This window comes from Homarus americanus, unplaced genomic scaffold (assembly GCF_018991925.1).
Source record: "Homarus americanus isolate GMGI-L3 unplaced genomic scaffold, GMGI_Hamer_2.0 scaffold2539, whole genome shotgun sequence".
Classification (NCBI taxonomy): Eukaryota; Metazoa; Arthropoda; class Malacostraca; order Decapoda; family Nephropidae; genus Homarus; species Homarus americanus.
In genome coordinates, this window is record NW_024725489.1 from 4,920,863 (window position 1) to 4,933,002 (window position 12,140).

The following is a 12,140-nucleotide window of genomic DNA, read 5'->3' on the forward strand; positions in this document are numbered from 1 at the left end:
TGTATGGAGGGAGGAAGTGGGGAAGGCGGTGGGGGGGTGGGGGTGTGGGGAGGTGGAGGGGGGTGGGGGGAGGTGGAGGGGGGGGTGGAGGGGGGGGTGTATGTCTGTGCTCTGAAATTAGTTATAGAGTGTAAGTGATTGTGTATGAGTATAAACGTGTATACATGTGTGTGTGTGTCAGAGCATACAGTATGTGCGTATGTCTGTGTGTACATGAAGTTCCCTATTCACCATATGTAGACTGCTGGTTCTGGCCTCACTATAATGTTGTGGAGGCCGGCCAAGAGTATGTGGAGGCCGGCCAAGAGTATATGGAGGCCGGCCAGGAGGATGTGGAAGCCGGCCAGGTGAGTGTGGATGCAGGCCGGCCAGGAGGGTGTGGAGGTAGGCCGGCCAGGTGAGTGTGGATGCAGGCCGGCCAGGAGGGTGTGGAGGCCGGCCAGGAGGGTGTGGAGGCCGGCCAGGAATATGAGGGGGCCGGCCAGGAATATGTGGAGGCTGGCCAGGAGAGTGTGGAGGTAGGCCGACCAGTAGTGTGTGAAGACCGGCCAGGAGGGTGTGGAGGCCGGCCAGGAGGGTGTGGAGACCGGCCAGGAATATGAGGAGGCCGGCCAGGAATATGAGGAAGCCGGCCAGGAATACGTGGAGGCCGACCATAAGTATGTGGAGGTCGACCAGGAGGGTGTGGAGGCCGGCCAGGAAGGTGTGGAGGCCAGAGCAGACAATGTATGAACTAGAGACCCCTGGGTGCATGACGCAGACTACAACCATGAGAAGACGGACCTGTTTTGTGGGGTGAGGAAACCCGGCCCAAGGTTATAACACTCCCCCGCTGCCCCTCCCCGCTGCCCCTCCCCAACACTCTAATTCTTTATAAACCCCCCTTTTACACACACCCCTCTCACACACCCCTCATCATCACCCCTCTCACATCATCCCTCATCATCACCCCTCTCACATCATCCCTCACCATCATCCCTCACCATCACTCCTCACCATTACCCATCACCATCCTCACCATCACCCTCACCATCATCATCCTCACCATCACCCCTCTCACACACACCATCACCTCACCATCATCCTCACCATCACCCCTCACCATCCCTCTCACACACCCCCTCACCATCATCCTCTCCTCACCATCACCCACCATCATCCCTCACCATCATCACCATCATCCTCACCATCACCCCTCCTCACACCCTCACCATCCTCACCATCACCTCACCATCATCCACCATCACCATCACCCTCTCACACACCCTCACCATCACCCTCACCATCACCCCTCCTCACCATCACCCTCACCATCTCTCACCATCACCTCCATCACCCTCACACCACTCACCATCACCACCTCCTCACACACCCCTCACCATCACCTCACCATCACTCACCATCTCACCATCACCTCACCATCATCTCCTCACAAATCCTGCCCTGCCGCACCCTCCCCGCACCCCATCCTGCCAACATACCCCTCTCTCCCCCACCACCAGTTTGTTCACCTCCCCAACCACACCCACCTTCACTACCACTCCTTAATGTTACCCTCCTCCTCCCCACCCTACCCCACACCTCTATCCCTTCCCTCTCTCCCCACTACCCCCAACCCTCTCCTTTCACAACCCCTCCCCAATATCCTTCCCTCACATCTTCATCCCCATCTCCCCACCACCACATCCCCACAACCAAGACCTAAAGCTCACCTCCCTCCTCCTCTAACCTCCCCATACTCCTCCCCAGTCAATATTAACCTCCACAATCATTCGTCTTGTTATCTCTACTCAATCAACTTCCTTCAATCATCTACCTCATGAGGTGATGAGGGGGTGATTGATGATGAGAGGGGAGGGTGATGAGAGAGAGGGTGATGAGGGGGTGATGAGAGGGGGTGAGAGAGAGGGGGTGAGGGAGGAAGGGGGAGGGAGGAAGGGGGGGTGAGGGAAGGAAGGGGGGTGATAATGTGAGTGACCCGGGCAAAATACATACACAGGTTCGATGGCTTGGCGATTTTTGCCTCGATAAGAAGTGTACAGGTATGTATGTATGTATGTATGTATGTATGTATGTATGTATGTATGCTTGAGTCTGCGTATCGTACATTCATTTATCATCAAAAGAAAAAAAGAAAAGAAAAAAAACGAGTAATTTTCACATTTAAAAAGAACAACATTTGAGGGTGGAAAATACAAGGCAGCAGAGCGTGTAATGTTGGAACAGTGTGAGAGGTACAAAATCATTTCTTGGCTCAGTGTCGCCTCAGCCCTCGGGGGAAGTGGAGCTCCTCTCTCTCATACCAATTTGTCCAGTGGGAGTGTTGTTGGAGGCAAAGAACACTTATGAAGGTTGGGTTATAAAACACACACACACACGGGTCATTAAACACAGGTAAGGCTGTTAGTCAGGTTTAACGTATTCTAACTGGTCAATCATATTAGGTACAGGTCATTAAGTTTTAGTTTCCGCGCCATAATACAATAAAAATAAACCTCTCTTGTTATAAACCTGCCAGCAGGCCCGTCCTTTAGGGAGGGGGGTGGGAACAGGGGCGACCGCCCAGGGCCCCGCGGGGTCCAGCACTAGACCCAGTGACCTCGGTCACATTACCTGTTGACTGGTTAATCTGACCTGACGGCTTACGCCACCATCGCAACCGTGACCTTACCATCCATAGCGACAGTCCCATGGGGGTTGGTGGGGGTGGGTTCCTCTGACCGCATAATCTGGGGCCCCGCGGTGGCTGAGTTGCCCCGGGCCCCGCACCCTCCTAGGGACGGCCCTGCCTGCCACCTACTGTATATTAACTGGTGTTGTTTCTGTAGTTGTATTGTCGTTATTGTTATTTTTATTGTTCTTGTTTTTGTAGCGTTCACCTGGGCTGCACAACGATACATCTGAGCTACACGCCGGTTCACCTGGGTGCTACACAAACACTGCTTTCATAAATTATGCAAATCTTGTGTTCATTTCCACCTCGTTAATTAACTACAGACAAAAAAAATCTCCCATCGTGATAATTAAGTTTTTTTATTTACATTGTGTTAAGTCAGATTACCGCTGTGTATTTCCTGCCGAATAAAACAACCAAAATAAACTCCACGCCTCCAGCCAGCTCTCCCTCATGCCACCCCGGCCCTGTATCACTCGCTAGCTGTACCCCTCATAAGCCAAGGGCGAATCCAGGGGGTCCTGACTCCTGGGGAAACCGGACGCCCCCTTTTCACCAGAAAATTCTAATACTATTACTTTAATACAGTATTTTTTGTATAGTAAAAAGTATTTATTATTAACTTCAGAATATCTTCTAATATCAAGTGCACCTGGCTTCAAAATGTCCTCAAAATGCCCCCCTCCCCCCCCAGCTGAGAGGGCTCGTTGCACTCGCCATGTTCCCCCGCCCACAACTTCTTGGACCACCCCCCCCCCTCACATATTCCTGGATCCACCCCTGTAAACCCTCAATGCAGTTTGTGATCAATTCTTGTTTTATTACCAGTCATAAATAAAAGAAAACAGCCAATACACTACAGAAACAAAATGAGAATTAATCACTGACGGTGGTGAATAAAGTCAGTCAGTCAGTCAGTCAGTCAGTCAGTCAGCCAGTTAGTTTAATAATTACCCTATTTTTATTATTATCAACATGAAAGATCTTACAATTAGTTACGTATTTAATTCATATATCCATCTGTCTGTCTGTCTATCTGTCTGTCTGTCTATCTGTCTGTCTGTCTGTTCATAACCTAGAAGCGTATCGATAGGAGTTCAGGCACACAATATCACCATCAAGGCTTCACACAATATCACCATCAAGGCTTCACACAATATCACCATCAAGGCTTCACACAATATCACCATCAAAGCTTCACACAATATCACCATCAAGGCTTCACACAATATCACCATCAAAGCTTCACACAATATCACCATCAAAGCTTCACACAACATCACCATCAAAGCTTCACACAACAATTCAGACTTTCTTCTCGCACTTATTGCCCAAGACTTGATTAAGAAGTGACAATATATAAGAATGAGGCGTTGTGTTATCTTTAGCTGTCAGAAGACTTTAGAGTTATCATTATTAATAGTCACCAGACAGAGTTAATATGATTCATCCATTATATGCGGTAAAGGGTCCAAATATATTGATAATGATAATAATAACAAGAATAACATGAATAAATAATAATAATAATAATAATAATAATAATAATAATAATAATAATAATGCATTAAAATAATATATACATAATAATAAAAACAAAATCTAAATTAAATAAAAAAATAAATAGCCCTCAATAAGGAAATAAAGCCCCAGTAATGAAGCTGTTCCCAAAAGCCGTTCATTCCTTCATAAACTTGTATACAAACTTTTTTTTTTTTATTTTCACTAAATATATATATGGAAACAAAAATAGACAGAAGGGCTTAATTTGTTGTTTTTTTAATATTTATTTTAATGTTTGTGTCGAATGTGTGGATGTTGAGAGTTATTGTGTTAGTTTTGGAGTCTGTCTCTCTGTCTGTCTGTCTGTCTGTCTGTCTGTCTCTCTGTCTGTCTGTCTCTCTGTCTGTCTCTCTGTCTGTCTGTCTGTCTGTCTGTCTCTCTGTCTCTCTGTCTGTCTGTCTGTCTGTGTCATCTTTCGTGTCTTGGAGGAGTGACTGTGGAGTTGGGGTCCTTCTATGTCTGTCTGTCTGTCTCACGACCTAACGATGGTTCCTCATACCTTCTGTTTACTGTCATTTCTCTCTCTATTTCATATTTATTGTCTCCTGTTCATTTCCCATCATCCTCTCTCTCTCTCTCTCTCTCTCTCTCTCTCTCCTATCACCCTCGCCACTTCCTCCTTTCCTTTCGTTGTCTCTTTTCTTTCTGTTTCTTTTAATTTTTCTAACATCATATATATTACAGAAACCAAACTATGCATAATTTCACTTCAAGATTGTCCTGTCGACTATTAAAACTACTAGCAGCCAAAACACGTACTAGGAAAGAAACAGCGCTATTAATCACTTCCCTATACTAGCCACACGAGTAGTGCCACAGTGCCACATGAGCAAGGGAGGCACTGCAGGGGGAGGGACACCACACCTGGGGAGGACTGTATACCTTGACAGTGATTGTTTGTAATAATAGGAAATGGTAAAGTAATTTGACCAGGGATAACCAACCCGATTTTCGTTTAGGATTCTCTATACCTAACCTAACCTAACTTGACCTGACCTAACCTAACTTGACCTGACCTGACCTACGTAGCAAAAAAATAAATAAAAAATCTGGATATTGTGTGAAAAAGAGGAGAGTTAATTTAGGTTGTTGTCTCTCAAAGGTGTGTGTGTGTGTGTGTCCTGACGAGATAATAAAGTGGAGGAACAAACACCTAAGTCAAGGGCCGGGGGACGCGTCTGCCTTGTTCCGGGGTCGAGGTGATTACCGCATTCCTCAACATGGTTCGAGTAAGCTGGAGGGATAGATGGTACTGTGGCCTTACTTGGCTTTCAGCGGCTTGTCAGGTCACGTGGGGGTCATGGAATGGATGATTGGAAGGTCCTAACATGGCGTGGGGAGCGTCGTCAGGTCAAGTAAGGTCAAGGAGTGGACAGGAGAGGTACCTTACTTGGGGTCCAGCGCCATAAAGTTGGGTCAGACCCCAGGAAGCGTCGACCAACAACACTGGGGGTTATCTACGGCCCCTTGCACCCTCGTTAACGCCTCACACCGCCAGGTGGCCGCTCGTGTTATATGATGACAGCTGCTAGTTGCTACTCTTGTTAGCATCTTACCGCCTCGGCCAGCCAACTGTAGGGGTCAGCTTCACAAAGATTCTCTCTAACTCTTGACGATGAAAATTGAACTTGTGGACTTATGCACATGTGAACGATGATGGCATTTACACTATGCTCATTACCGGTTAGTTCCTGTCTGCAAACTTAGTAATATGTAAACAACAGATCGGGGCAAGCACATCACCACAGTCGGAAGCTCAAAACTTTTATCGTGTTACTAAAATTCTCAAGGAGGACGTTTGGTTTAGGCCAGTGTTGTTAGAACCTAACCTAACCTTGGCCTAAACATCCGTTCACCAAACCACACACCTGAAGGCTGGTGGGTTAATTTTCTCCTAAACGGGTGTACAAAGATGGCGGGGGAGAATTACACCTTGACTTTATCGTAATTAGATCACCTGTTGTTGTTGTTTGTTTTACCTGCGTTTAACTTTTAAAGGTGAATTGAACTGGTGATTAAGGTTGATTATTCTTTAGTTTAATCTGCTTCAATTACGAAGGTGGGTTGTTAAGCACTATTAAATAGATCATAGTTTTGATTGCTTCAACTACCAGGGTGGTTATTAGACATCGTTCATTAGCTCTCAAAGTTAAGTGAGCAAATATCAAACGAATGACGAGAGTTGGGTGAGGTGTGAGGGGTGTGTTGTGAGGGTGACGTGTGTTGTGAGGGTGACGTTGTGAGGGGTGTGTTGTGAGGACATTACAAAGCCACACTCAGCGATTGGTTACCTCGTCAGGGATTGAAAATGTCCGTGTGGAGGAGACTGTGGGGAGGGGGAGGAAGGCGGGTCAGTGAGGGGGCAGGGAGGAGGAGAGAGGGGTCAGGGAGGAGGGCTGGGGAGAGGGGGGGGGCAGGAGGAGGACGGCCCTACCCACAAGGATGTCTGGCATTGTCAAGTGAGACTTACTCAGCCGTGAACACTACCTGCATTACTATCTACCTGTGGCCCGTGTTCAGGTGGCTAATTGTACGTGACCAGACTTCATTTACCTGTGCTGGTTGTTGTTGTGGTTGTCGGTGATGGTGGTTGGTGGTGTTGTGATTGTTGATTGTTATTATTATTATTATTGTTATTGTTATTATTATTATTATTATTATTATTATTATTATTATTATTATTATATTATTATTATTTTACTGCTGTTAGAGTTATCATTATTATCATTACTATCGTCAAGTGTTCAATTAACCCAACCTAACCTAACCTAACCTAACCAAAAGAAACCAAAACATAACCTAACACACACACACACACACACACACACACACACACACACACACACAGGTAAACAAATAAACCTGATACACTTTACCTGTACCGGTTACCTGTATATAAACAAGACCTAGTGGCTCTATACTCAACCGACACATCCACTGGGACATCACCCTCTAATATTGGTTTAAGGACTGAGGAGGAGGTGGAGGTAGAGATGGTGGTGGAGAAGGAGGTACTCAAGTGGTAGGTTATACTGGAGTGCTGCTCGAGTCTATCCTCCAGGTAGAGTGAGACCAACTGTGTGATGATGGTGATGGTGATGATAGTGAGGGTGGATCTCTCTCTCTCCCTCTCTCTATCCATCCATCTAGCCTCTCTCTCTCTATCCATCCATATCCTCTCTCCTCTCTCTCTCTCTCTCTCTCTCTCTCTCTCTCTATCCATCATCTCCTCTCTCTCTCTCTCTCTCTCTCTCTCTCTCTCTCTCTCTCTCTCTCTCTCTCCCTAACCTATACCCTCGCCGGAAAACAGTGCATCAGCAGAGTCAGTAACACCCACAGCACAGTAAGGGTGAGAGAACATATCCAATTTCAGTAGAGTCTCAGAGCAATTTTAACGCCATCTTGACCTCTCCTTATATATCAAGCTTTATAAATAACGAGCTATATACATTTTTTTATTATTATCACAATTCATGAAATTTCTATATAAAAACATTGATAAGTCGGAATTGTTATAAACGTTTTCAGTCATCCAGTAAAGAGGATAAACGTTTATACACACACAGACGTTTCGTAATCCAGCTTTCTGTCGCAGCTTGAGTGAGTGAGTGAGCCAATCTATACGTGTTTCCAATATTCCATTCAGGAGACACTATTAAACACTAAGACCTTTGAGAATATATCTTTAAATACATCAGTTATATACGTTTTTTGTTTTACTTCTATAACACGTAAAATCAAAATTAAAACTTACGTCGCTACAATAAACTAGTTAGAAACGTTTAAATTTCTTTATCTGGGTGAATGTTTAAAACGTCCCAAATGCTCCGAAAACCCGAGCCAGGAAACGTTCTTATTTGCCATTGTTTACAAACACTGAAATCCAATGATGGGGAGGAATTGCTACCCATTGATTTTATTGAGGAATGTATTTGCCTTTCGCTCTAAGTAATTTCCCGCCAATATCTATCCCCAAAGACGTCATACTTTTTTCCCGCCGGAAAGGTTGAAAATTTCCCTCGGCAAACATTTTCATAGTTTTTCATACTTTTGTTGATATTCGTGAGGAGGGTTTCATCCTTGATAGTTGGTTCCAGTTTGTTGTTAGCTTTCAGAACTTCAGGGTACATCCAGGATTTCAAGTACCATTGTTGGAACGGCGGGCGACGCGTCATGACCAGGCAGTTTAGTACGCTCCTGGAGAGGATGATTGTCGGTATAGATTACTGTGATTATTGTACTGTTAACCCTCCCCTCCCTCCCTCCCTCACCAACACTACACCTCAAAAAAAAGCCCAACTGTCTTCTTGTTTTGTTTGTAAATAAAAAAGAAACACGTTTTTTTTTAATTATGTCTCACTCCTTGACGTAAAATGGCCAGCCTCTATTATTTCATAGAATATCACACAAAATTTATCTAAAGCAAAGAATAAGTGCTGAATATTTTCCACATCATTACTATAATAACTAATTGTGGAGAGACTATGATTTTTTTTGAGAGATTGTTATTTTGTTTTTGTTTTTGAGAATATAATTAATTATATTTTTGGGGGGAGGTTGAGGGTGGGGGAGGTGGGGTGGGGTGGGGTGAGGTGGGGGAGAGGTGGGGTGGGGTGGGGTGAAGGTGAGGTGGGGTGGAGAGGTGGGGTGAAGGTGAGATGGGGGAGAGGGGGAGGAGTAAGAAGAGGTGGGGGAGAAGGGGAGGGATAGGGAGTATGAGAAAAGAGGTGAATAATTCTTTTGCCTGTCATGTCTGTCTGTCATGACTCTCTGTCTTTCTACTGTTTTATTCCCTCTCTGTCTTCCTGTCTATATTTTTGTCTGTCTCTTGGTTTTTTATCTGTGTGAAAAAAATAAAAAATAAAAACGAAATGACTGACTGACTGACTGACTGACTGACTGACATTACGAGTGCTTCAACAACAAGTGATGCATGCAAGTGTATTATGACGTCATCACAACACAGCTGCGGCCAACAGGTGTACGCCGCCAGAACTTCTCCCCACGCTGCCGGAAAGACATTACAGTATACAAAGTTGTCCCACAAAAAAAACACCACCAAACTATCTCACCAGCTGTTCCTGACGTCACGGCAGCCACACGCGCATGATTCGGTGACGTCACAACAACACCAACAACACCCAGTCCTAAAATTTGTGTTGATAAATGTTGCAGGCCCTTTTAAGATACGTCTCCCATGACTTAATTAAATACATTCTACACGTATCGTTGTCCTGCCCCCCCCCCCCTCCCCAAACACCTGGACGATGTATTTTTGTTGTATACTCTATTTTTTTTAATGGATGTTGTTGAATTTTATCGTTGCTGGAGTGAAGGTTGAACTGTTTGTTGACGGTGAAGGTTGTGCATTAGTTAACATGTCGATAATGGTGACGGTATACTTTCTCTCTCTCTCTCTCTCTCTCTCTCTCTCTCTCTCTCCATCAAAAGGCTCAACTGATGATTAAACACCCCAACTTATAAAGCTAGGTTAGGTTAGGTTAGTGCTAGAGAATTCAATAAGCTGGGTGTTTAGTGTTCAAGTAATCTATACACACACACACACACACACACACACACACACACACACACACACACACACACACACACACACAGCATCACTAATACCCTATCTATATTTAGCTCTCTCTATTCTCGCAGTCAGCCACTACATCCAGGTTATACTCTTGACCTCTCCAGCACCACATTACAACCCGGAACAACATAAACAACAACAATCTTGAATATAAGTCTTACTAATAAACCCCGTAGGGTAAATATTGCAAGGTATATATTGCAGCATCTTGGCATATATTGCATGCAACTCTTACTTCAACAATTATAGAAGCCTAATTAATTTGATATAATGTCGTGTTTCTTATAATGCACTGGTGTGTAATTAAGCAGGAGTCTACAGTGAGTCTTAACAAACACACCTGGGAGTCTATTGCATAAGACTTGGTAAATATAGTGTTGAGTCTTATATTGCATCAGAGGCTAATTAATTTTAATATATTCCTCGTCTCTTAATATACACAGGTGTATAAGACTCACTCCCTCTCACCACTCAACAAACTGAGAATATATTTTTTTAAAGATGTGCAAAATATATTGTTGACATGACAAAGTATATTTAATTTTTTTTTACATGATATAAACTGATTAATTTAACATGCAGGTATGAACAAGTACAGGTGTGTGTGTGTGTGTGTGTGTACCTTGTCTCCCGAGTCTTAACAAACATACTACCTGATCTACTGATATACTGAGGTAGTTATACTCCGTCTTGTCTGGATATACTGGACCTCCCAAGGGGTACACGAGACTAGACGCTGTAAATCTCGAGAGAAAATGATATGTTGCTTGCTTATGTAGTCTTCCCTCACTTCCACCTCCCTCCTTCCCTCCCCTCCTTTTCTTCCCCCCTCCCCTCCTCTCTCCCTCCCCCTCCCCGGAGCACTTTGAGGGGTAGCATGTGCTGAGAGCTACAGGAACATCTCTCTCTCTCTCTCTCTCTCTCTCTCTCTCTCTCTCTCTCTCTCTCTCCTCGCCACTCACGGGTATACGCCCTCTTGGAATGTCACCTACTCACGTGTCTGTCTTGTGTTGTGAAGTGTACAGCTGAGAGAGAGAGAGAGAGAGAGAGAGAGAGAGAGAGAGAGAGGACTCCATCATATGTATACGGTAGTTTATGATGCAGTATAATGAGGCCACTTTATGAGCTGGATTTATGAGCGTAAGATTAAGAGCTGGCGAGTAGGATCACCTAATTAGATAGGGTAATTAATGGTTCTTACAGGGGTGTGTGTGTGTGTGTGTGTGGCCGTACATAGAAGAATACCTCCACTCACAGGTATATTTAAGGTTAATATCACCATTATCTCACCTGTTCATTTTTATCGTAACTTTACAAGTGCCTCGGTCAGGTGTGTTTCAAGTGCCTCAATCAGGTGTGTTCAAGTCCCTCAGATAAGAGAGATAAGTTGTCGTAAGATCCTTTAATAATAAATCTTTAAAGTATAGTTTCAAATGACTTAGTTTAATATTATGTCATACGTCCTTAACTAAAAAAAAAAAACCTTTATAAGAACTTTTAAGAATAAATCTCCGAAAAATTAACATTGGAACCTTTGAGCATCCATCTTTTAATCGTAACCTAAGTGAGATAGTTAAGCCACGCCCATCACAGCCTCACCAGGAACAACCAAAACACTACGTCATCAATCTTGAGAAATCCGGACCCTGGGATTATCCTGTGACTCACGCCCAAACAGACGGTCGGGGTCACTTTAACTTGTGATCAGTGTCGCCCCGCCGGTATACAACCCTGGTTTAGGAGGTCATATCAGGTGGGGGGAGAGGGGGGGGGGTGCGGGAGAGAGGTTAAGCTTTGACCCCATACTCTGACTCGGCTTTTTGGTGTGTGCGCGCGCGCGCGCGTGTGTGTGTGTGTGTGGTGGTATTTATTTATATATTCTATTTTACTTCCTTGCCATCACCATCATCGCCATCATTATCTCTCTCTCTCTCTCTCTCTCTCTCTCTCTCTCTCTCTCTTTTATTTTCCATTTCTATCTTGCTCCTTCCTTCCTTTCCACCAACCATCCCATCACTCTTCCTTCCTTCCCATCACCACCATTCCATCACACCCACCCCACCGTTCAATCACCCACCCACCGTTCCATCACCCCCTACCACCGTTCCATCACCCCTACCACCGTTCCATCACCCCTACCACCGTTCCACACCACCTACCGTTCCATCACCTCCCTACTACCGTTCCATCGAATTTCTACCACCCCAAGTTCCATCACACCACACCCACCGTTCCATCACCCCTCACATTCCATCACACTGCCCACCAGTCCACTCACCCTACCACTGTCCCAGATTCTACTCCCTC